At 35.5% G+C, this 27999-nt stretch overlaps 1 protein-coding gene and 1 long non-coding RNA gene across 2 annotated transcripts in view; both read right to left on the bottom strand.

Moving 5' to 3' along the window:
• The window catches only part of LOC148180162 (uncharacterized), a 53604-nt gene that overhangs the window by 4040 nt on the left and 21565 nt on the right, over positions 1–27999 (bottom strand). The window lies entirely within an intron of this gene.
• Positions 171–23186, bottom strand: LOC148180164 (uncharacterized). The gene is made up of 5 exons (XR_015770703.1): positions 23039–23186; positions 2662–2856; positions 2422–2610; positions 2177–2251; positions 171–2127 (listed from the first exon to the last, which is right to left on the bottom strand). It is a non-coding gene; the product is annotated as an uncharacterized LOC148180164 (long non-coding RNA).

Raw genomic sequence — 27999 nt, 5'->3', positions numbered from 1 at the left:
ATAATTAGTCAAATAATAAATAGAATAAAGTATTATTTAATATTAGAATGCCAAACAGAAATTTTCTAAAAAAAACTAAACTTATCTGTTTTATGTTTAATTTTATTTATTTTCAAATAGATACGTATTTGGTATGAAGATACAAAATACATAGCATAATAATGTGTATATGTACATGTTAGTAAGTATTTATAAGAAAAGTGGTATTTACATAATAGGTACTTATTTACAATATTGACAATTAACTAATACATAGGTTAATACAAACTCAATGACGGCGGATCGGAATAGACAATCTTTGTTTCCTAGAGTCAATTAATTCCAGCAATATGTGATCAAAATAAAACTTAATCAATTTTGGTTCCATTTTTTTTCCAAAAAGTTGTGTCTTCATAAATATATTCATAGTTCATATCACTTTCTTGTCCAAACCAAACACCCAGAATACACATTTTTTTTCGTGTTATTCTTAACCGCCCTTGGATTTGGTAATACCAATTATGATTTGAATTTACAATGTATGTTTCATTTTTTTTTAATTACCAGAAGTCAACCTTTTTATTCTCCACCACATTAAAAGCTTTATACGGGCATTTTATTTCAATAATTCCGTCTTCCTCAAAATGACCCTCAAGTGTGGATCCCTAAAATTTATATTCTTCTCAAAGGAACAAGATTTAGTGGGTTTTTCAGTAAAAGTTGAACCGGCCGGCGGCAAAATGAAAGAAATTGGCATTACCTAGTCAATCCCGGTCAGCTTTTTAGATAACCCCTAATCCAATATTGCAAACATCAGGTAAATTGCATCCGGTCAGGTTGCTCCATAGAGTCATACCATTCAAAACAATATTGTTTCGTTCAACATTTTTTATTCATTGATGAACTTTTAAATTCTAGTGAAATAAGAAAAAAATAAACATAAATAATGAAATATGTAATAAGAAAAATAATAATAAATTACTATTTTATTAAATTTCATTTTCAAAATTTTACGTCCAACACCGTGAAATAGTCGAGAAATTAATTCGTGTGTCATTGAAAAACTTTAGTTGAAAACATGACTATAAATTAAATGAATGTTCATACTACATAGTTGTTTCTATAATTTCATACATCAAGCATGATGAAACTTCCTTGTGCTTGTACTTATTAGTACTTTTAATAACGCTCTTCTAATTGTAACCATTTTATTATTCTCTGAGCGAAACAAGCAGGTAAAATTTTTAGAAGAAATCCCTTAATTTACAACTTCCAAAGCTGGTCAAGAAACCGCAAATGAGGGTACGCTTATAAATCAGCCTAGTCGTAAATTATCTGCAAAGTTCAGAGCTTCGATTGAAAAATTTTTAGTTTATCTCTTTCATAACTAGACCAATTTTAATGATATCGATTTAAATTTAGCGGGAAAGTGATTTTGAAAGTATTCTTTACTAATTCTAAGTTTAAAAATTCACAAAAATCGGACATAAACTTCTATTCGTAAAACTACCCCTAAATTATCGAATTTTCAAGTCATTTAACTTTTAAATTAAATGTTTTTTTCCAATGTTTGATACTTAGTTTTAGAAGAAAATGTGAATACAAGCAGTTGAGAATAAGAACGAAACTGATACATAAAAAAAAAGCGAAATATTTAGACGATACTTTACATGGGATTCTCCATAAAAAAAATGTCTTGGCACTCGCCTTAACGTTTGTAATTCGGCCCCATTAATGAGCGTGTTATGTTAGCCAGGGTTCAAGAAAATGTGTCAAGAAGAGCACAAGCATGTTTAGACACAAAAGGCAGAAATTTTGAACACCTTCTTTAGAACTAATGTTTTTATTTTTCTTAAATATTTTTGATTAATGATTACTTTTGGCTTGCCTTTATTTATGTTGAGAAAAATGTATTCTCAGCTTTTTATTTCTTTGTAGTCGAAAGGAAAGTGCAATTCCAAAACAACTTATGAAAAAGACATCACATTTCGTTAGAAGTTCAACAAGAATGAAAGAATGAATTAATTCGTCGTGGGGATGAAATTAGCGTGTTGGCGGCGATGGAAGAGATTGCGGTGGTGGAGGAGATGGGGTCCAAACTTGAATAGCCGGCGATGCCGTTGAGGTGGAGGCGGAGGACGAAGCAACCTATACAATTCCAATTACTATTTGACATTTGCTAACTGGAATGACATACTTGAGGGGCATAAAGGACCCTGATTACAGATTCCAGGGGGACAGCCGGTTGGGCAGGAGACCGCAAGTTCAAGTTCTAAACAAACCAATGGAAACAAATTATTTTCTCTATATTTCCAATCAAAACAAGGGAATGTGAAAGAGAAGTAGGTAAAGCTACTCTTGTTTCCGGGTAATAAATACAGTACAATAGGTTTCAAATTGTATATACATATAAGTTTTTAGAAGCAGTAATGGATAAGTTACCTGTGGTGGAACACGAACACGAAGTTCTGGCGTCCTGCCATCTCCAGCGTAATGGGTCCCCATTATGTGGAGAATCCTAGTCTTTAAATCGAAGAGTCCCTCCACATTGGCTGGAAGACCTCTTTCTCATTGCCTTTCTACAACGCGGGCCCCTTTCAGTTTTGTCGCTCCCTTCCAGTCACTCCACACCTATTTTAAGAATTGTTTAGTTACAGCCCACACAACTTTTAATGTACAAACCCTCTGCTACTGTTTTTTCGTCTTAGTGGCCCCACCACCAATGGAATTAAGGGACAACACTAGTTGGTCCCATAATTGGGCTACTTTTGTGTTGTCCCCTTCCTTTCTTTGTGCAAAATTCAGGTGCTCCTCCATATAGCTAACCAAGCTCCCCCTATGTTCCTCGGATGGTTTTGATGTTCTAGTCCGATTCATCTACGTAAATAATGTTTTCATGTAAAGTCAAAATATTTTGGTTCAGAAAACAAAAATTTGATAGATCGTTTAATCAGTTAAATTCAAAATATAAACATTCCGGAACGTGTGTGCTCTTTAATTTAAGATGATATGGGTGTTAAAGAAAAAATTCAGTATTCAAAAACAGAAGATCGCATTTTTGGCTTAGAAACCATTTCCAAAGAAAACAAAACTAGCACATCTAAACCCGTCATTGCAAATCAATTACTCTGTTTTGTAATACATGGATTATCAACAAAATATGTGATACCAGCAAGTTACTACTTTCATCGAAAACTGAGCAGCAAGGATTTGTACAAACTGGCAATAGGAGTACAGCAACTTCTTCCAAAATATCAATTTAAGGTAGGGCGAATTGTCGGAGATAACCACAAATATAATGTTGCTCTTTTTAAAAATTTTGCAAATGGCTGTCTCAAGAATTTTATCCCGCATCCTTCTAGTCCTGGGCTAAAACTTTTCTTCAGTTTTAATTATTGCCATTTAATTAAAAATGCTCGAAACTTATTTTTTTTTTATAACATGGCATCCAAGGAAGGTATTATTTCACTTAAAGGAATTGGCTGAAATTCAAGAAAATTTTATTGTAAAGCCTGTTCGGTATTTGACCAAAAAACATCTATTTCCAAGTAATTTAGAAAAGATTATTAACGCAGGTGGGGTTAACTTCCAAAGTAAGGGTGCTGGTTTTTACAGTTTATTTTACTTGTGTACATTCCTGTCTTACCGCCGACAACACACTGCTAGTGGCGGCGGCTAGCGCATCCCCACCACACATCTCTGTTTGAATCAGTGTGGCGCTTACTACGAAAATGCAAGTGCGTTGGGTACGCAACAAAGATGAAAGTACGTCTAGCTGTGCAAATATTTTCAACTCCAGTTACTGCATTCTCGAAGTATCTTGCAAATCAAGATCAAGTTGAATTATTAAACTTTAAACAGTGTGGCGCTACTATACAATATTTGGAAACAATGTTTAAGTCTTTTAAAATCCACGATGTGAGCAATAGGACTCAACACGTTCGACAACATGACCGAGATGTTGCACCATTTACCGATAACGAACGACTGATGTGGCTAAATTTCCATCGTACATTAAGGATATTCAAACTACATCGGAAGCAATGGGAATGCGAGGATTGACAAAAGAAACTGCAGAAGCGTTTCTTTTTACTGCCAAAAGTACTCATCATTGCGTTCAATATTTTATGAGTGCACTAAACTTCTTCTATGTTTTAACAAGAGGATTTAGATCTGATCCCATCGAGTCTTTATTTTCGAATGTTCGACTAGGAGATGGGTCCAACGATCTTACAAATTGCAGAACTGAACATGAACTTCGTCAAATTTTAAAAACCGGCATAATTAAAAATGTTAATTCTTCTAACACTGCTTCCGAACACAAGTATGTAATGTCTGCAACGACGTCCACCACTAAGCAAAATTCACTGGAATCAACCATCGCTATTACTCTAAAAGACTGCACTTTAACTAAATTGGAAAATTTAAAAGTTTATGATAGCCTTGAATATATTAAATCAGTTAATATGGAATCGGCTGCTACAGCATTTCTGTGTTTTTGTACCTTATAAAGAAAGCAGGTGAAGTTGCGAGTTATGTTTTTCAACGTTAAGAAATCTGAATTCTCAAGAAAACTGCCCATTATTGGAGTTCATATACCATCAAGATCGTGGAAGATTAATCTACCCTAACAACCAATTTGTGAGTTTAATAGTGTTTATTGTTGAAATTATTGTTGAACTTTTATCGAGTCTGCCAACAGAAGATGTGTCGTTCAATTTAAAAAATATTTTGTATTGCTATCTTCACGCCAACCCTATATTTTGTTGCCAGTCTTATTCTAAAGTTCTGTGTACTGTAATTTTAGAAAAGCTCATATCACCCATTGTTTCTAACATTTGTAACCAACATACTCAAACCATTGTAAAAAATTTCAGTATTCAAACAAAAAAAGGAAACTATTAAAATTAAATGGATACCTAAGTTGCTTGGATTATTATGGCTAAAAGTTTATTTATAGGTTTATCTAATCAAATAATATTTGCAGAAACTGGATAAAGCAAACCGTACTTTTGATTAGTTACCTATTTACTTAGGTTTTCCATTAATTTTATTGTTTTATTATTGAAGTAAAAAATATTAATTTTTTATTGTAAAAATCATTTATAAATATAATTGGATATGGTATAATTTAATAACTAAAACGAAAACAAAATAATATTTTGAAAACCAAATATGACAAACTTTTGCTCTGTATTGTATTTGTAGAATTGCGGAAGGTGCTTTTGAAAATTATTGGTACATATTTTAGTAAATATGAAAATACAGTCTCTAAATTAATATGTTTAATAAAAAAGCGAATTAACTTACTTTTTTTTTCAAATTTAAATAATCATGTACAGGGCTATTCACATAACTGTACGACCTAAAATTTCAAAAAATGCAACCAACATTATATTTCCAGTGTTGACTGGGGTTTTCTAAATTAAAATTTTAAAAATACAATCAGTGATGCTTTATAGCAACCAGTGGCGTAATACAGATTTGTCAATTTTTACAAACTAAACTTAATACTCCTAGTTATCCTTGTCTTCGCGAATAGTTATTTTTGTAAAGTGCGCAAAATGAGTGTTTTTTTAATGGCGCTTCAGAATGCTAATTTGGGTCGAGACCTTAAAGGCATTCGAAAGCGCCAAAAAAACACGAATGAGCCACGAAATATAAACAATATTTATTCTACAACCACTAGTAATCAAATAAAACTACTCATGTGAAAAAATTGCAGAAATTAAAATAGAGTTACCAGCGTCGCGCGTATCTAGGGAAATGCACTTGTTGTTTTCATAAACAAAAAATCGTTTTTTGGCGATTTTCCAATTTTGGAGTGCAAACAATGGATTCTACTAGCGAAGACAAAAAAGACAAAGGAGTTGCTGCTGCTGCGATATCCAATCCTCTCCCTGGTAAATCAAAACCCATGTATGAGAAAAGCTTACATGCAATTTTGAGAATGGTGCACGAAGAAAAACGTGTTACAAGTTACAGAAAACGTATTACTAGCATATTTAGAAGAGAAGTCCAGAAAGGTAAAACCACCAACTTTAAGGAGTACTTTTTTCATGATGGAAGCCACTCTGAATGTCAAAGAAAACATTGACGTCAAAAAATTCTTGAAGTTGGTACCGGATCTTAAAAGTAAATCAGTTGGATACAGAGGAAAAAAGTCTCGCATCTTCATCAAGCAAGATATCACGAAATTGATTAAAGAAGCCAGTGACGAAACATATTTATTAATGAAGGTATTTTGTGTCTAGTTTATTTAATAATAAGTAAATTTCGAAATATTTCAGACAGCTATAATTTTGGGAGTAAGTGGCGTTTGTCGTCGAGAAGAACTGATAAAAATGACTGTTGATGATATTCAAGATGTTGGGACCGTTTTGATTGTTAATGTTCGGGATAGTAAAAATCACTGCGAAAGAACTTTTACTGTTTCAAATTCGGAGTACATTGAAATCTACAGGAAGTACAGAGCTTATTATTGTTAGAAATTAAATTATGGCCTTTGTAATTTAAAAGAGAATAAATTTTGACATTATTTTGTTAACAGTGTTTTTTCGTTTGTTTTTTTTTTTAGTCTAGTGCGCAAAACAGTTACTTCACGCACTGTAAATGGTGTGCAAATGTCACCTTTTTTTGACGGTTGTCGAAAAAAATGTATTCTAATGACGAGAAAACTGACATGATGATGCTGTAGCGGCTGAAGATTTATATGCAGAAAGATATCCTGACCGTGCTGCACACCCAACAGACAAAATTTTCCGGAAATTGGAAAAAGATTTAAGAGAAAACTAGCCCTAACAGAAACCAGTTAGAACTAGAACAGCCACAGATATGGAGAATAAAGTTGCGGTTTTTCAAGATGATCAGAAAATCCGCTCGTCAGTCAAAATTTTGTAGCGCGTCAAGTTGGAACCAGGTAGTCTTTAGTTTCAAGAATTATTTCCGCTAACAAATTTCATCTTTACCATATCATGTAGGGAGCTGTAGAAAACCTGGAAGATTAAAAAGCAAAGATTACGCCAGCCTGTAGATCGGTATCGCCAGAAATTTTAGAACGCGTGCGGCGATCTTTTATGAACAGAATAGCTTGTTGCGAAGCAAAGAATGGGCAGCATTTTCAACACATGTTACGATGATTTGTTACTGTTACATAAATTTGGCTTCCAGTTTTGTTATCTTAATAAATCGTTGAACAATAAATGTCAGTGTGATGATTTTTTTAAATGTCAAGCATCAACCATGCAGGCATCGTTGATCGATTTTATATATTTCAATTTACTAAAAGCAAGGGTTGCTTTGAAAATGTATAATGAGTTGCATTTTATGAAATTACAGATCGTACAGTTATGTGAATAGCCCTGTATATTTTAGTCCAATCGTTTAAACTACCATCTGTTTACCACCCGTTTTCATTCTCGCCTCTGTTTTTGATTCATTAGATTTATAGTAACCTCAGTTGACATACATTTTATGGCTCAAGTCAAACCAGCCTTAGAAATAAAGCTGGGTGTTGTAAACTTCAGCCGCCAAATTTCTAGGTAGAAAGTAGACTGAAGGTTGAACAGGCCCGGACGCATTTCATGTAACATTTCGATAAACTTCTTCCAATGAACAAGCACATTAACATAGACTTCAAGTTAAAGGTTCGTATTGTAAACCCAGTTGACATTCACCTAGTAAATTTTATGGCCACATTATTAGAGGACCGGGTAGTACTAATCCTTGCGGTTGGGGACCATAAAAATAGGCGCACGCCCATTCAACCATCGCTCAACCCTTAATCTAGACATTTGTCGGCTGCGGTTTACAACACCCAGTTTTATTTCTAAAGGTGGTTTGACTTAAGCCATAAAATGTTTACTAGGTGTATGTCAACTGGGTTTACAGTAATGAAAGAGCTTATGGTGCTTGCATATACATAAAATCCATAACAATTAACAATGAAGTTCAGTCATATTTACTATGTAGCAATTCCAGAGTTGCACCTTTACATAGGGCGAGGAGTAAACAACTGACCAAAATGTGTATATCATAAATCCTTTTCAATAGAATAATTCCTCGTACATCCGTATCCGTTCTTGTACTTCCCCATACATCCTCGTACATCCTCGTAGATCCTTGTACTTCATACTCTCATTCCCAACATACTACGTATTGCACTTAAAACCAATACAAATTCGTTTTTTCGTTAATTATGTATAAATTTGTAGGAATTTGATTTTTATTAGTCGTTGAACTTCATCAATTGCTAATAATCTCATTGTAAGTTGTAAACTCAATCTACTGCCATTTTTTATTTAATATTTTTAATTTACTTAAGGAAAGTTATATTAAAATTCTACCGCTAAAGATGAAGAGATATAAGCTTGTATTCTTTTTAAGTGCGACACACGTTAAATACCAATTAATTTTTTCATTATAGTTATGAATTACATTTTATAGTACGAGAGATGTTCATGTATAACTACTGAAGTCCTTTTAGTTGAGCGTAAGAAAAATTTCACTTTTTTGTACTACTACCAAACTTTTCAGTACTCATACGACAAAATTTTGCCAGATCAATAAAAGCGTTCGATTGTCAAAAAAATAGGGTAAGTTCGTATCGAGAAATCAGATAAAAACTCATCCGCCGTTAACCTTTGGATTCCACACCGTGTCCTTAACTGCCACTGTGTCTCAGTGCACGATTAAAAAATTTGCAATTACAAGCCAAGCATCAAATTTTATCTTAATAAAGAATTATGTACTTTGTATGGCTAAAGGTATGAGATAAACCACTCTATCATTACATAACATGCTTATTCATTGCTGTATTACAGAACGCTATGGATGAACTTTTAAGCCATATGTGTCGCGAATTTACCCAGACTGACATCGCTGGAATAGTTCTAGAAAACGATAAACAGCCAGACAAATCTTTGTACGTGTCGTTCCGTCCTTTGGCACAGCGCAGCAGCAGCGTTAAAATGGACCTCATAGACTTCAGAACAATGCGTCTTTCTTTATAAACGGCGTGTTAAATGTGCGGGTTGATTGTGTAAAGGGCCCCACAAACCTCGTTCTTGCACGACGTTTCTGAACGACGGTTTCGACTGTTGGAACGGAACGGTCGGAAAAACCGAGGTCTGTGGGTAAAACTGTCGGTTCAACACGACGGTTTTCGCCCACAGACCTCGGTTTTTCCGACCGTTTCGTTCCAACCGTCGAAAACGTCGTTCAAACACGTCGTGCAAGAACGAGGTTTGTGGGGCCCTTAAGACCACCAATCGGTAGAGATTTTCCTTCTGCGACCGATGGTCAATCTGTTGAATTTCACGAATTTTCGCTTTGCAAAAACAGCATCTGTTGCGTAGAAAACAACGTAGATAATAGATGTTTGGCACGTAGCGTTATTATAGTAAAACACTGCTGCGTGTCAGGTTATCAAAAAAAAAGCCTGAACATTTTTGACGGTTCTAGCGGGAAGGAATTGTTATCGGCGTTATCTGTTCAATTGTGCAAATCAGCTGGGGTTGATTTATTAAACGGGGGAGAATACCGGCATATTCAAGCGCTACAAGAACACCTTCAAAACGAGTATACCATTGTAGTGTACGCGTGTCGAACCGAAAAAACAGTATACTTTGAAGGTCCAAGAGTTACCGGACGTCCGTCTCTAAATCTTATCAAGGAGAATAGCCACTACAACGTTATCTTAAATTTAACTGGCGCATTTGCAACAACATATTTTTGCGAAAGATGGAGAGTTTGCAATAGGAATACTCGAAAGCATAAAAATTGCCCATATATTTGCCTAAGCTGTTCTTCGGGCCACATGTTCGGCCATTCTCGAGCAGTACTCTCGGGTTTACCCCTCCCTGACATAAGGGATGTACCCAGTCACTAAGATAGGAGAACAGTGTAAGCAGCCATCAGGGCAAGATCTCCAAGTTTATCCGAATCAGTTTATCTTGTTACATGTAGTGTTATAAGTGTAAATAAAGTGTATATATCAAATTCTTAAGAGTTTACACACCCAAAATCCACAAGTTAGGGAAACACACATTTCCCCCTAACATAAATTGGTCCTTCGAGCCTGATCATGACGGCGACAACAACAACAAGGATTCATCATCACATATCACTATACATGACACGAAACTGAGCAATCCTCACCAGAGGCACCGGATCCACCTGGAGTAAAGAAGGAAAGCAGCGAAGCCATCCACTACTTTCCTTTATTTACAAACTCCTCACATTTTTATTTCGATTGCTGTTAGAACGTTTGCAAATTTTCGTATATTTCGTACATTTCTTTTCGAATCATGCCTGCGGAAGATACGACGAAAGCATTAAGAGCCAAACGTGGCCAAATTAAAACACTCGTCACGAGATTTGACACATTTTTGAACGCTGAAGAAAACAAATCAAAATTTGAAAATAAGGAAATAAAATCGCAATTACAAAGCTTTCTTCCGAGCATTAAGGAATTCGAGAACGTGCAGTTGCAGTTGCAATTGATAGACAATACCATTGACGATAACGAGCTGACTCAATTTGAAAACCATTTCTACAAGGTCGTCGGTGTTGCCCAAGCCCTAATTAATAATGGTCAAACGAAGCCTACTGTTTCAAATTCGGAAAATTTGCCGCCGCCAACGTCCAATATCGCAGAATCAAAGCTACGACTCCCAGAAATTGAGTTACCTTCCTTTACCGGCTCATTTACTAATTGGGTTGCATTTTGCGATAACTACAAGGTGCTGATACACGAAAATGTACAATTAAATGATGTTCAAAAGTTTCATTATTTGCGAACCAGTCTAAAAGACGAAGCGCGTCACTTTGAACACCGGCTTATTCCACCTCTGAACCTGGCTTAGTTTAACACCGTGCTAACTAGTATTTAAACCTCTCAAAAATGTTTGTGCAACGCAAAAATCATTTAAGCCTGGGTTAAGTCAGATTTGAACCGTGTTTCTGCAACCGGGCCTTAGTTTATCAGAATCAGTTTATCTTGTTACATGTAGTGTTATAAGTGTAAATAAAGTGTATATATCAAATTCTTAAGAGTTTACACACCCAAAATCCACGAGTTAGGGAAACATACATTTTACCCTAACAGCTGTCACCCAAAACCAAATAAGTATGTTACCTAGAAATGCCGAAATTAAATGTAATAAATGCTATAGACTTTTCAAGGGCATTAATTGTTTGGAAAATCATTCAAAAAACAAACTGTGTGAGAAATTAAAGAAGTGCACTACATTTTGACAAAATGTCTGGGTACAGCGTAAAGAAAAACATATTTGCGGATTTAAATTTTGTTATACATGCGGTGAAAACAAACCAATTCGTCACTTATGTTACAAGCAACAAAACAAGTTGACTCAAAAAATCAAAGACGATAACTCCATGTTTTCGCTCGTGTTTTTCGATTTGGAAACTACCCAGGACAGGGTTGTTTGCGAAAACACCTTTTTACATATACCGAATTTGTGTGTAGTTCAGCAAGTATGCCACAAGTGCATAACGGATGATGACATTTCACGGAATTGTCCGTTTTGCGGTGTACGACAACGTGTTTTCTCGGAAAATCCGGTGGAGAATTTGTTGAAACATATTTCCGAAATGTCGCGAATAATAATAATCGCCCATAATTTGAAGGGTTTTGATGGTTGTTTCATTTTATGAGCGCTTTTTAACACGTTGACTGCCACCGTGTCTATAAAAAATAAGGTCCATTATGCCACTTTGGTTTTATTATTTGGATTGTTTTAAGATGTTTTAAAACATCATTTGTTTTATTAAATAACCTCCCATTTAAATAATTTTTCGCAAATAAACTTTTTTTTTGTGTGGTGACACATTGGTCTCACGCGGCACTCCGTAGTTACCCAAGACAAATTATGCCGTGAGACCAATGTGTCATCACACTCCTGTTTTGACCTATATAATGAATAATCCGTATTGCACCACAAAATTTCTTTTTGAACTTGCATTTGTGAGTTTGGGTGGTGGTAATTGGCAGCGCATTGTCTTAGTCTTTACTGTGTTCTGAAACTGTCAAAATGTCTTACGAAAAAGAACAGATAGATCTAGAAAAACTTCTTCAAGAATTTCTTTCTGATGAAGATGACACTGCGTCTTTATATGGTGATACTTATTTATCCGACGAGTATTCACCCAACACAGACGAGTCTGATAATTCAGATAAATCTTCAGATACAAGGAAAAGGTAAGTAAAATCAAACATTTTTTTATTTTATGACAAAATTCTATGACACATTCAAATATTTTATCCGCTCAGCATAAATAATTTTTTTTGATAATATTTTTGTTCTAGGGTGAAAAAAAAACAGCTAAAAAAGAATGCTTCTAAAAAAATGTCTGTGGCCAGTACGACTAGTGTCGAACCTCAGCCTTCAACGTCAACAAATTTTCCACCTCAACAAGAAAATGAACACGATGTTCAATCAGCTTCATCATCCATCAGTGAGACAATTGAAAGAGTGATACAACAAATGTCAGAAAATGTTGACTCTAGCGACGAAGAAGCAGATGTACGAAGAGAAATTGTAGATGAAATATTTTGGGAGCCAGTGAGTGGAAACCACCTAAGACAAATCCTTTATACAGTAGCTGATGATGGATTCCGGAATAAAGTTCATGAAGACATGTTTGACAAAGGACCGTATGAATTTTATAAGTTGTTTATAAATGACCATATAATTAATCTGATGGTGGAAGAAACAAATAGATACGCACCTCAGTTGATTGAAAAAAACATTTTCCCCAAGTCTCGTCTAACAACGTGGCATGACACCAACAACATTGAAATGGAGAAGTTCTTAGGCATAATTATGTGGATGGGTTTGTGCACATTTCCAACCGTTGAAAGTTACTGGTCAAACAACGAAATTTACGAAAATTTCATAAAGAATGTAATGTCCAGAAACCGCTTTCAGTTGCTGTTGAGAACTCTACATTTTAGCAATAATACAGTGATTTCGGACGATAGATTGCAAAAATTAACAGCCCTTTTGGACTTACTGAAGCAATCGTTTCAAGATCCCATGGTACCTGGTGAGTTTCTTTGCATAGATGAAACGTTAGTTCCATTTAGAGGACGGCTGAAATTTAAACAATACATAGCCAACAAACGTCATAAGTTTGGTATAAAACTATTCAAATCATGTTTGGAAGGAGGCTAGACATATGATTTGAAAATTTATTGTGGTAAGGAACAAAGCCAAGGAACCCAACAAATGTTGTCATGAATTTGATGGGTAATCTGCTAGACGAAGGGCGTACTTTATGTACAGATAATTATTATACATCCGTAAGTTTGGCACATATGTTGCTAGAACGGCAGACTCATTTGATTGGAACATTACGTTCAATCAGAAAATTTAATCCCAAGAATATTATAAACACAAAATTGAAAACTGGAGAAACTGTAGCAGCGGAATGCAATTTAGGAATTATTGTACAAAAATGGAAAGATCGAAGAGATGTGCTAATGCTTAGCACGAAATACAAAGATGAAATGATTACCATTAAAAGAAGAACGGGAGATATAGAAAAACCAATCAATGTGGTTCAGTATAATAAATATAAATCATACATTGACATATCCGACCAAAAAAAAAGTTACAACACTTCACTGCGAAAAGGTTTAAAGTGGTACAGAAAATTGGCAATAGAACTGCTAATAGGAACGGCACTAGTAAACGCATATGTGGCGTATAAATCAGGTGCCAATGAAAATATATCAATTACAAAATTTAGAGAACAAGTAATTGTTGGTTTAATAAAAAGTAATGAAGCGGCACCTACACCAACAATTCAAGAAAGTCACAGATTGAAAGATTTGGGAAGAAAAGGAAGAAGGCGATGCGTTGTGTGCTATAAAAAATTAAAGGCAGAAATAGGGAGAATAGAAGCAACAAGAAAATGTCCTCAAACACCATTGTACCATTTGTGCCAAACATTTTTGCATGGATTGTTTCTTTCAACAGTATAATACTACAATTGTAAGACGTCAAAAATTGAGACGAAGGTAACAACATTAATGTGAATAAACCTCCCCGCTAACATATGTTTTACTTGACCTTGACTGATTGGTTCCCTTTAACTTATTTGAGGGAAATATCTTTAGTATGCTGGTGGTCGTGATTACGTGCGCTTGGGCGTCTGTGTCGTACCCGTCAGGGTCGCACTGGCCCATTACGGAGTTGTTGCTCTACGTCGTTCTGAACAAGTGTATTCCTCTGTGTTAACCCTTTCCTTCAGGGGCTTTGGCCCCTGGCAGACTCGTGTAAGTTGGAATTTCAGAGCGAGTATAATTCATTATGCTATAAAACCCTTGGCAGACATCTAGATGTAATTCTTGAGCACTCTTGAGGGGGGAGGTCCAGGTGAGGCAGACTTTAGCTCATGTAATGGAGAATCCGGAAGGGTTCTCGTGGGCACACAATGCAAATGACGAGAATGTACGGCGGACGTGTTGGAGGGGTCCCCGTGTCCTGTCGCTGGGACGCCGCTTAGTACATGGGTGTGATGAGGATGTGCCCCATCACCTTGGTGGCTGGAACTCTCACACACATCGTGAGCTGATGCCGCGGGCTGTATATCCCCGAACTATACACCTTTCAGCGATTACGACGTTAACCAGGAGGTCATCTCCAGAGGGTTGACAGATGGCAACAGTACGAGCCTAGCATCGCCTGGGGCAAGGGGGTGGAGCACCCCTGGTGAGTGTACCTTTCTTTCCTATCCATAATTACAGATAAACAGGTGTTGTTATCTTTTGTTTCGAGTCAATCAATGTGGGCCTAATTCTGGTGGGTCCGGTCCTGATTAAATGTACCGATAGGGTGGTTCAGATGTCTGGTGAGTCGATTAGTAGTTTTGATTGGCCGTAGCTAGTACCTGTTAATTAATTTGCGATAATCAACGACATCGAGACCAGTAATGGTCTCACATTTAAATTAATAAACAAAAGTGAAAAGCTTATCAACGTCATTAAAAAAACACGGTGAAGGGATCAACAATCATCTTGAGCCCCCGTGCTAATACCTAGAAGAGGCACGGGTCCACATTTTTCTACCTACTTGAAGATGTCGTAAATTTTAATTTTCAGATACAATAGCCTGTTTACACCCTCCACATTATGAGTGCAATAAGATAATATTCGACTCTAAAAGTCAGGTACCCCATGGTAAAAGCTGGCTACTATAAATAAAACACTTGTGTTTTTGCGGATTTTACTGTGAGTTGACCGTTTTAGATTCGTTGAATTGCTCGTAAGTTTAGAAACAAAGCAAGTGGAATTAATAAATAATATACAGGGTGGCCCATCTAAGACTTTCGGGCTCAATATCTTTGTTATTTATGAACGGATTTTTCCAAAATTTAAAATATAATTTCTTGAATAGGTAAGGATGTGACATTACCAGCGTCATCCTTGTCTTAAAAATGTTAATTTTACTTGTCTTATTTTAAATTTTAATTAGTTAAAAGTTACGTCATTTTATAAAACAGCAATAATTATACGCGTGTGCCAAAAATCAACCGTCTAGCAAGTCAAGTTGCCGAGAAAAAGACAAAAAAGGACCTCAACATTTCCAAAAGATACTAACTGATAGTCGGCTATGAAACAGTTGACTTCTACAGCGAGTTTAGATTTTGGACATCCCTGACTTGTTGATGAATCCGTGACATTTATGACATTTGTGACATTCATTTGAGGTTATGTTTATTTTTGAGCATTATGATGAGGACTATTGATTTAAACATGCACATTCACGATTTTTTATCTCGATCTTTTAGTAACTAATCACAATGCATTGAACCGAGCATCGTTTCTCGACATTTGTGATATTTCTCGTTTGAGGTTATGTTTACTTTTAAGCATGATGATGAATATCATTCATTTAAACTTGCGCAGAACGATTTATCCCGATCTTTTGAAATTGAAAACTTATCACAATACATCAGACAGCGTTTTGGTGCAAAAATTTCATAGGCACAAGGAAATGTGAGCGAAAAACTTGTTGAAAGTTGGTCGTCACCAGAAAAATGATTGCGGAATGGTTCGTTATGAGGTGCAACTAGTATTTACGACTTCTTTAGCACTGTCACAGGTTTATTGGAAATGGAAATTCAGTGACACGTATGCAGTGAAGCGATTTGACTCATTTATGATTGCATTTGCGTTAAAACAGTAATCTCATTTATGATGAAGACAGAATTAGATGATCACAAGATTTCGTCCTTTTTCAGGAAGCGACTTTACTTTGATTAACAAATAATTTGTTACAAGGTATTTTATTGTAAGGTACAAAGTTTTAACAGTGAATAAACTATACCAGTGACAATTATAGCAATGTAACACCATATTTTCTACAATAGTAATGAACGAATGTACAAAAATTTACAAATGTATCAGATATTTACACTGTTACAACCTGTGTCTGTACTTTGAACATTTATAACAAGTGCAAATAATGCTGGAATATTGTAAGCGTTTGGTCACTGCCATTTTGCTTGTTGGCGATGCGATGAGATTTGGCTTTTTTTAATAGCAACTCATTTCTTGAACTTTCTTGTAACGAAATGGACACAAACAATTAGGGGCAGCATAAGTTTTTGGATATGTTCTATGATGGCGAAGAATGAATTTGAGGCCCCTTGGTCCGAGCAAATCGCTTGTCGCTTTCAACTGGAACAATTGCTTCGATGATACTAGTCATTTTCCTTCGCTGAACACTTACCATGTAATGTTGCGGCGACACTTCATCGAATTCATCAACAAGCAGGGTTTTGCACTTTTAGCAGCTTGGTTACTGTCCGTCAAACATATCCACCCATGTTAGAAGAATCCAAGTGGCATAGTCGTTCATGGTGATCAACAACACCGTCCAGAACGTTCTGCAATCGTTCTTAATGCTTGCAGCAGGGTACGATAGGGTGTCAATAAGAGTCCTTTACATGTTTGCATCTTTTGGCGGTTCATTGAGAAAAAACAGGTTCAATATTGAAAGTAACAGTCCGTGTTGGAGTACTGCATCATTTTCAGTGTGTTGCTTTCAGTCTTGTGCGTCTTTTTTCACTCGTCCAAGTTATTAATTGGTTGTTTAAAGAATTATCCCATTGAAAGAGTCGACCGACGATACTTTGTTAGAAATATCATGTGTGCAATTTTCATTAGAACGCAGTTATAAATGATGTTCATTGTCATTTTGTTTCATTTTTTTCTTGCACTACTTCTTTGACTCGTTATTCTTTCTTAGTGAGAAATTGTCTTGATACCGTGCAAGCACATTTTTCATATGATAATAGAGGGGGTATAGTGGTCCTAGATCGTTAGGTAGTTCGCAAGGTTTGTTGAAGCAACAAATACAACTCGCAACATCATGCACCATATTCAGTTCGAAAACACGAATCTGAAATATCAGATGTAAACAGTGTTCCTACAATTTGCAATGACCTTAGAAAATGTAACTCACTATTATGCGTTTTTGGTGATCCAAAACCGCTTAGTTGTCGGTAAGCACATGTATCTGATTTCCATATTACTTATACGTCTTGGTATCATTAGTTGGTTTCCTATTCAAAGTTTCATTTGCTAATATTTCGAAACGGAATATTAATGGTACTGTACGACCAATTTGGACTTGAAAAAACTTTCATGATAACATCTTTTAGCATGGCGGTCTTGAAAGTGTGCAGAATTGTGCCTACATTTGTCGATTCGACTTTGTTTCTACAAATCATAATTGAAACATACGAATTTATTAGTCGCATAGCCACTAAATACCACAAAACTCCGTTTTGACATGGGTAAGCTTGTCTTTGCCGTTGCTCTTGTAGGTTCTAAGCCACTCAACGATACAGCATTCTTCGTTACTTTTGCATACCAACTATACCGACTGCACCAGCATTTTTCGATAGCAGCACTACGTCCTAGATTTCATACGTATTGTGAACCAATTTTGACTTCTTGACTACGGCAGTTCACATATTGGAGCTTCGAGCTTAATCTACTTTGGATTAATGACATTATTAAACAAAAGAAAAATGTTAAAAGTATCTAGTACCATACATTTTATAGGCGCAGTAAAGAAGTTTGCCGAAAAAGGATGAAATCAGCTAATTCTGTCTCCATCATAATTGAAATAACTGTTTTAACGTAAATGCAATCATAAATGAGTCAAATCGCTTCACTGCATACGTGTCACTGAATTTCCATTTCCAATAAACCAGTGACATTTCTAAAGAAGTCGTGAATTCTAGTTGCACCTCATAGCAAACCAAACTGCAATCATTTTTCTGGTGATAACCAACTTTCAACAAGTTTTTTTACTCACATTTCCTTGTGCCTACGCATTTTTTGCACCAAAACGTTGCCTGATGCATTGTGATTAGTTTCCAATTTCAAAAGATCGAGATAAATCGTTCTGCGCAAGTTTAAATCAATGATTTTCATCATCATGCTCAAAAGTAAACATAACCTTAAATGAGAAATATTACAAATGTCAAGAACGTCACTGACGTCAGCGATTATTGACAGACCGAACGCAGGGATGTCCAAAATTGGGCGTGGGAAATTATTTTTTTCATAGCCGACTATGATTTTGCATCTTTTGGAAATGTTGAGGGTCTTTTTTCTCTTTTTCTCGGCAACTTGACTAGCTAGACGGTTGAGTTTTGACACACTCGGATAATTATTGATGTTTTATAAAATGACATAAATCTTAACTAATTAAAATTTAAAATAAGACAAGTAAAATTAACATTTTTAAGACAAGGATGACGCTGGTAATGTCACATCATCCTTACCTACTCAAGAAATTATATTTTAAATTTTAGAAAAATCCGTTCATAAATGACAAAGATATTGAGCCCGAAAGTCTTAGATGGGCCACCCTGTATAAATATTAATAAATTAATAAAAACGAAAAGACGACATTATCAACATCTCAAATCTCGAAGATTCTTTTTGTTTCATGTACAACGGTCGGCAATTATTGACATCTCAACGTACGGGTTTTAATTTGAAAATCTGAAATCTGTCCAGTGTATACAAGCATTTTTGATCTTGCTCAAGTTCTTTCAAATAAGGGGTCTGTGAGAAATTGCAAAAGCCAGAAGTCACCAGATTCTCGCGAGAGAAACTTGCAGTATTTATTAAACAGTGTAAACACATAAGCAAGAACTCGCGCTAGAAGTGTCGCAAGATTCTCTACTATCTATTGCAAGCTTTAAAGTGTTTAAAACTGACACGATTAGATTAGGCTAAACCGTTTGCTGTTACATTGGGGGTTTCATTACACCCAACCTAAAGTCACAATATTAAGACAGGATGAGCTCTTCATGTAATGAACAACATTGACGATTAGTCTCTAAATTTGTGGAAAATCAAAAATAATTTCTGGTTTGTCAGGTTGACGTATTTGTCAATGTTTCAGATATCAACAACAAACCCAACAAAAGTAAAAATGTAACTAGGTGGTACCACAATATAAGGATCTGATGGTTATAAGCCAAAAATATCTAAAATGTTAACCCCTGAATAAATCAAAGAATTTATTAACTCGGCACCCTTTTATTTACGAAGGAAAAACAATGTAAATATTTGTAGAAATGGTGTTTAAAATTAGTATATTAGGATGGTCTAACTTTTGGTCTAATGGGAGCGTGCCGACCTTCGGTCATGTATAGTAGAACGCTTTTACCATGGCGTATAGTAGGCAGCTTTTACCATGGCGTACCTGACTTTTAGAGTCGAATATTATCTTATTGCACTCATAATGTGGAGGGTGTAAACAGGCTATTGTGTCCGAAAATTCAAATTTACGACATCTTCAACTAGGTAGAAAAATGTGGACCCGTGCCTCTTCTAGGTATTAGCGCGGGGGCTCAAGATGATTGTTGATCCCTTCAGCGTGTTTTTTTTTAATTACGTTGATAAGCTTTTAATTTTTGTTTATTAATTTAAATTTTAAATAAGTTAAAAAAATCGAGGGCTATCAAGTTTTCAAAATTTTACAATGAGAACGAAAAAATTAGCATCATTTTAATGTTGGAACGTGTATTTTACATAATTATAAAGAATTTTTGAATCACTTTTTGACATGGCAATGTAAAGCAACCTTTATTGTCATTGTGACTGACATACAAAAAGTAAATGTCTGACCCTTGCTGTGCCGTTTATAAATTTTAAGGTTATAAAGACAAAGGATAGTTTACAATTTTTAAACATCAATCAATTTGATGTGCGAAATTTTAATTTCGCGATAGTAATTCAAAATTTAATAACAACAATATGTTTCTGAATATGCAAAATAAATTATAAACATTCGTTTCCTTCTCATTGTTTTTTCCCAGAACGGTACCATTTGCACCCGTATTTGACATACGCAAAATTAGATTTCTATCGCAACCCAATTTTGCTGTTTAATTAATCCACAAATAGGTACTTTCCAGAATCTTTTGTAAGAAGTCTGTTAAACTATTTGTTCTTAATTCTTTAATTTTTAGAAAAACTGGGGACTTTAAGTCGAACATTGAAATGTCGTTAAACTAAAAGGTTTTTTTAAACAATCTATTTGAAGTGGTAATATGTATAAAGACGACCGGTAAGTATGAAAAATCATTTTGATGTTAACTGTTTGACGAATTTTGTTCACTTTGTTTTCTTTACAACCTATTTCATGATGTGGCAACCTTGGTTAGATCAATCTAATGAAGAAGTTTAAAAAATTGATGTCTCTCGGTTTTTTCAAATTAATAAACAAAAATTAAAAATTTAATAACGTTTTTAAAAGAAAATATTGAAGGGATCAATAATAATCATCTCGAGCTAATACCTGGAAGAGGCACGGGTAAACCTTTTTCTACCTACTTGAAGATGTCGTAAATTTTAATTTTCGGACACAATAGCCTGTTTACACCCTTCACATTATGAGTGCAATAAGATAATATTCGACTCTAAAAGTCAGGTACGCCATGGTAAAAGCTGCCTACTATAAAAGCTGCCTACTATATTTCTAGATGCACAATAACTCGAGTTCGTAGGCGCGGAGCCTGAAGTCGTCGTATGCAGGTGGGGAAGGGGGGATACGAGCGTTGCAGGCGACTTTGAACCTTGTGTCTGCCCACCACATGATCACAAAACTGATTCATGATTGGTCGTTGCCAACGTTGATTCTTAGAATCTACCCGTCTTTGATCCCAGCTGATCCCGGCTATTTAAATCGTTGTTTATAAAATTTCCTATTAATCACAACTACAGAGCTTAATTAATCCAACGTTTGTTTGTGTATTCAATATGGTGAGAATTTATTTGTGCAAAAGAAGATATGAATCAGCCTGTACTCGAAGTTATTTCAGGTATGTTATAAAATGCATTTTACAAAAACAATAAATTTATTAATTAATTTGGAAATTAAAATGATAGTAAATTTTTGTTGTTAGCACATAATTTGATTTGTTTGTACATTATTTTGCAGGTTTCCCCTGTTCGTACCTGAGCGAGTGGTGTGGTTTAAACTATTGGGTATGGATGTAGTCGATAATGAGAATTTGTATCTATGTTCGGACCATTTCGACAAAAAAGACATGTAATGCATGCTACAATTCTCTACATGGAGAAACTGCCATTTCGGCTTTACAAGAGCGGAACCGGTATGGAAAGCTCTTCAACGCTTCTGCTCTTGTTGTCAAAATTAGTATTACCGCTGAAAAATGTTTACGGGAATTAAAGGCCCAAAGAAATATTTTCAATGTGAAATATGTTCTCAATAGGCTACCGGACTGTTTTTTTTTTATTTCAAAAAATAAATCTGTACACTCTGAAAACATTAAAAATCAGTGTCCATTTTTTTTGCGCACTTTATTTATACCAAAAAAAAAATATTTAAAAAATGGATAGTTTCAAACACGCGCCTTGGTGACGTAACAACTTTTTAGTCGACGCCTATTGGCTGTAGGTAATGCCGAGGTCATTGGTGAAAACGATGAAGTTGAGTTTGAATTGAGGTTATGAATGCATAAAATGTGTGTGCAGAACGTGAATTGCTGTAGTTTTTGTATCTTTCTTACTTTAGTGCTGCAATAATCGAAAAGCGAAAATGGACAGATGACGTTCGGTGCAGATGATTCCTGAGCCTACTTATGAAAACAAAACTTCTGATTGGTTCACACAAGTGTGCTATAAATCGGAAACCAGTTAGGAATTATAACGATTACTCTATCTCACTCTCACCAATGCAACATTCCGTTGACGTATGCGTTTTCTCAATTCACATGCATAGAAAGGAGTTATGACGTAGTCACTGAAGACTTATTTAAACTAACAGCGCGAAGCTGGATTTCAAACGAATATTTAGCTAATAATTCCGACCTTTGGAGAACAAAAAATCTGTTTGGTAATTGATTCATGCGTATACGTAACTCATAAACATAATAAAATGCATGGATTTTTCTGGTGTCCGGTAGCCTATTACATCGTATTGTCCACAGTTCGTAATCTGCCACCAAGTGTTTTCTCTTTACTGGGAAATCACGATGAAAACGAAGATCCCTTGAGCAGCCATTCTTTAGAGTTGTCAAAATTAATAATAAAAAAATATTATAACATACGTTTGCATTATGAGGCTAAGCGGCTAAAAGAAGGGACTGAACATAGGGTTAGAAGTTTATTAACAAAATCTATTCATTTTCAGAATCAATAGTTATAGCTAAAACTTTTTTTTTGTTCTTTTTTATGTAAATACATTTATTTCTCAAAATAAAACAAGATTTTTAGACACATTTGATTTGTAAATATTATCCCCCTAATTTTACAACTCAGTTGAACAAAATTAAAAGTAGAAAAGTCCGATTTATTTTTTTTGCGTGGTTGTTGGATTCCCAAAAAAACCCTGATTGAGAGGGAAAATACCAAAGACCTTTTATACTGACTGCTGGTATGAAAGATTTTTAGGAAATACTAACGCTGTGTTTACCTAAACCTCTCAAAAACTTTTAGAATGCTAGGCGGCCGTCGGGAATCGAACCTTGGACTTACCGAATGCGAGTTGTTTGAACGCGTTGTAACGACGGAAGAGACCAATCGCCTGCTCGGAAACCATGGCAGACCTAAGGTTCAATTTCGCTTGCTGCCGTGGATCCCCCCTCCCCCACCTGCACATCTCACGCTCATAACAAACCGTCGCTCAGTGTGTCTAGAGATATACAGTTTGGGGAATTGTTACCCGATGCATAGAATTAAATTTAATAGAAAGTGGGGGACACCGAGCGAGAAAGAGATTCTTGCATTCTTTCATTCTCACACACATCAAGAAACATGAATTTTTGGTGAGTCCAAGACCGATTAATGGACAAATAGATGAGCGCAACAAAGAAAACAATAATTGCTATTGGAGCGAGGAAGATAAAAATAATTTACCCCCATCAGCGCGAATGCATGCGTCGTGGCATTGTTTTATGATTTTTGGCAAGACGAGGTGTTAACATGATTGCTCCTTTAGTAATTCTTTGCTATTAGAGGGATTTGGTCGTTCGAATGCAAAATGCAACAATTTTATTTTTTTAATGAGTAATGATAGGCATTGTTTTTCTCAATGTATTTGAGTTACAATTTTCGAGAACTTTGTCGCTAAGATGCGTTGAGGGGAGTAATACCACCCACTGACTCTACTCCTCTCCCACTTCTTATTAAAATTGTTCCCATTCATCGGGTATCAATTCCCCAAACTGTATGGTCGAAGGTGCCGACGCACAGTGGTTTGAAGTTATAGAAAAGCGGTCAAAAATACATTTTAAAAATATTCACATAAATTAAAAATATTTCGATATTTTAATTTAAAAATACCTATGATACTAAAATTCAAAGTATCAAGATGTTACGATTGTTCCGTTCTGCGTAATACCTCCGGGAAAAATCTTAAGTGGTGCGCCAACAATCGAATCTTTCTAATATTGCGCCCCGCAATAACAAAATAGAATACTTTCACGATTAATTTTTCTTCTGTGACAGACAAATGAATTAGATTATTTCAAATTTATGCTTTTCTGAATCCAAATGATTTGTCTTATGACCTTGGGAATATAAACGAAGCCTTCCCAAATGAATGATATCAACAACGTCAGTAAACGCTTAAGTAGTAAATCTGCAATGGAGTATGGCATGTCTACACTCTATGCGTGGATTCGTTTTATGGAATGTGTTCTTCATGTTTCGTATCGGCTTGGCTTCAAAAAGTGGTCTGCCAGGACTCCCGAAGAAAAACAATCTTTAGCTGATCGCAAAAAACTTATTCAAAAACAGCTTAAGGAAGAACTCGGTGTTATTGTTGACATTCCCAGACAAGGCACAGGAACGACAAATGACGGAAACACGGCTCGTCGTTTTTTTCGAAATTTTCAAATAGTTTCTGTAATTACGCAAGTTAATGAGATTTTATTGTACAAACTTTACGTTGTTTTGCAAGTAATCACTAGTGGGTTATGTTAGATTCTATGGCATTTGGACAATATTCTTTAGAAACGGCAAAAGTTTTTGTTGAATTGTATGAATGGTTTTTTGTGCCTTCTTTCTTATCATTGAATCAACTATTATGCCAATTGGATGGATGTCAGAAAAGGCCCAGGAAGCCCGCAATAAGGACTTCAAAAGATTCAGGCTTCATCACGCGCGAAAATGTTCCCGAACATCAACCAATGAAGATATTATAAATAACTTGTTAACATCTTCAGATCCTTTAATTTCCGCTCTACGTCCTCAATGGTCGAATGTTCCTCTGGACTTGACAAAGAAAGCAAAGGAACTTTTAATTCCAGCCATTGCCGGAAATGTCGATTATGAACTTGAATATTCCGATATAGAATAATTTAGAGTAGGCATATATATATTTTTTCTCTGTAATTAGCTCATTATTTATTTATTAATTTTTTCCTTTTTGTGTTTTTACTTGTGAGTTCTTAGTTTGCGTATTTTTTAGTTCCTTTGTTATATTTATTGTATTTAAAAAATACATCGTAAATAATTATTTACCTATAATGTATTTTAATAGAACTTACTGTCACTAACGAAATAAGTTAGCTATGAATTTTAGACACATAATAATAAATACATCTGATACAGTTTTAAGAGGCTTTAAACATTTCCATTGCAAAAATAACGAATTTTCGAATACTTTCGAGAGTTGCGCGCTGTTGCCAAAGTTAGTGTTTCCGGATCTATGTAAATTGTTATGAATTTTTAAATTCGGAATCAAATAAAACCATTTGTAGGTTGATACGACGATCCGTTCTCAAAAGATATAATTTTGACCGCTATTCTACAGTTTCGAACCACTGTGCGACGGGAGGAATTAATAAAAATCGATATACGTCATATTGAGGATTTAAAAAAGCGTTATTGGTCGTATTCCTGACACGAAGACCAAGATCGAACGTCAATTTGTAATTGGTGGGAGTTTTTATTACATCTGCAAAAAATACAGGGCGTCTCAGAGCTCGCGCAAGACCCGTTAACCACAGATTCTGTATAGTTACTTGTATATAAATTTACAAAACAAAAAAAAAATTAGGTCATTAGATTTTGAATAAGAGCAATATGAAGTTGACCAATCACAAACTTTCAACTTAATTGTACCTGAACTACACTTTACTTGTTACTTAGCAATATCAAAACTGCCGGAAAAATACATAGGAGGAATATTTATTGTCACTATCTGCATGATGGAGCACCAGTCCATTTTGCTCTTAATGTTAGAGAACTTTTAAATGAAGAATATCCAAATCGCTGTATTAGGCGCGGAGGTCCAATATCTTGGCCCGCCAGATCCCCGTACCTCACGGCTTTAGATTTTTTGTGGGGTCACGTTAAAAACTGTGTTTACCGTGTGCCAGTGGAAAATGTGATATTTTGCGACACAGGATTCAGCAGGCGATGGCTGAAGTAACACCACAAATGTTGGCAAATGCCAGGAACAATTTATTAAGAAGAGCAAGGCTTTAAATTGGAGTTGGTGGTAGCCACTTCGAATACTTGTTATAAAATTTAGTTAGTTTAATTTAATTTCGATACGTTTCTTTTGGTTTAGTTAAGTTTAATTGCTTTTAGGTAAAAAGTCATTGTTTAATCGCTTAAACAGATTAATAATTTTTTACTATTTGCCAAAATGCAATATGTGCATTTTTGTCGTTCAGCAGGTTCTTCAACCCGGTCAGTCACCAGCAGCAATCATACATGTAGGCAATATTACGAAATTGTCTACTACTCATAATTAAGTTCAATGTATTGTTAAGTTTTTAATCATCACAATTTTTTATAAAATAAATTCAGTATAGAACCAACAGTCGTTCGATATACTCCCCAAACCCCTTTAACATGGTCCTTCGAGCCGGATGAAGTCTCTCCACCGCATGATTTAGTATAAACAGATCCTTCACTTTTATTTCTGTAAAATGCTTCAACCAGGAATCTTTTCAAAGTACTCAAACAGCTTACTCAACGATTTCTTGAGACATGAACCGTGCAATCCCAATAAAAGGAAAGAAAAAACACCACTTCAAAGTCAGGCCAAGAGAGCAAAGTCCAGTCTCGGAATGATTAGCGGGCTATATCTCTATACTGGAACACCACCACATGGATATGGGACACAGGCACCAAGAGTTGTTGAGACTGTCATGAGAGCATATGGTTTCAACAAAAAACAGACCAAAAAGACCATGAAAATACTAAATCATGCGGTGGAGAGACTTCATTGGGAAAAGAAAGATGGGCCATTTCCATTTGACGAAGTCCATGCTAACTTCATTCCTTCCGAAGCAAGATTGATGGTTGAGACGTTCGTGAAGAAAAATTGCCCCTACATAGACGATTGTGCCCAAACAATTATGCAGAAAATCATGGGAACCAATTCAGATGTCCTTACCAGAGGAAGGCAAACATATTGTCCATTTTTAAAACAAAGTGTAACAGCAGCCGTAGCATACAAGAACATGTATGAGTTCCTAACAGAGAACACAGGGTCCAAATGCTTAAGTTGTCTTGAGTGGGTACAGGCATTCTTTAGCGTCTTAGACAAGGACAGCGTATCTTATAAGGTAGCAAAGTGGGAAGAAGTTCAGAAAAGAACCTTCGATAAGCAGAACAACGTATGGAAATGGGTAACCACAAGGAAAAAAGAAGAAACTCAAGAGGGAAGCGTCAGCAAAAGGCCGAGGCAGGTGTTGAGTTGAGGCCTCTGAATCGATTAGTAGCAGATCCTCTAGAAGGATTCGAATCTCTTAGTTTGGGAACTAATACATAGTGTAGAAATTGGTGGAATTAAGTTAGCGGTAAAATAAGTTGGGGTTTTTAATTAATTATTATTGGATAGTTAGAAAATATGGCATTTTACAATATTTACGTTCAACACTTTTACTTTTACTTTAAAACAATTACTTTTTGTACTTTTATGTTGTCTATAATGTGAATAGAATACTGTGGTCAGCAATTGTTGCAGAAGTACTATGGACACCCTGACCACACACAACACGGCACACAAGAAGAATCTGCTGACGTACAGGAAGCGATCACCGACAAGGATGTGTCCAGTTACAGTCGTCGAGTCGCCAATATGTTTAATCGCTTAAACAGATTAATAATTTTTTACTATTTGCCAAAATGCAATATGTGCATTTTTGTCGTTCAGCAGGTTCTTCAACCCGGTCACTGACCAGCAGCAATCATACATGTAGGCAATATTACGAAATTGTCTACTACTCATAAGTAAGTTCAATGTATTGTCAAGTTTTTAATCATCACAATTTTTTATAAAATAAATTCAGTATAGAACCAACAGTCGTTCGATATACTCCCCAACCCCCTTTAACAGTCATTGTGACAAAACATACCAAAGTTGATCGAACAATTTATGGATATTTTTTCTCAACAATTCGGATAAATATTTCTAAGAAAACGCACTCAATTTCTAGGTAGAGGGAGGGTTGACCCATGGTTAAATAGGCGTGCGC

The sequence above is a fragment of the Gnatocerus cornutus genome, chromosome 1 (assembly GCF_029298725.1).
Source record: "Gnatocerus cornutus isolate USDA-ARS CGAHR chromosome 1, icGnaCorn1.1, whole genome shotgun sequence".
NCBI lineage: Eukaryota > Metazoa > Arthropoda > Insecta > Coleoptera > Tenebrionidae > Gnatocerus > Gnatocerus cornutus.
Note: the sequence above shows the minus strand (reverse complement) of the source record. Positions and strands in the feature narration are given on the sequence as shown.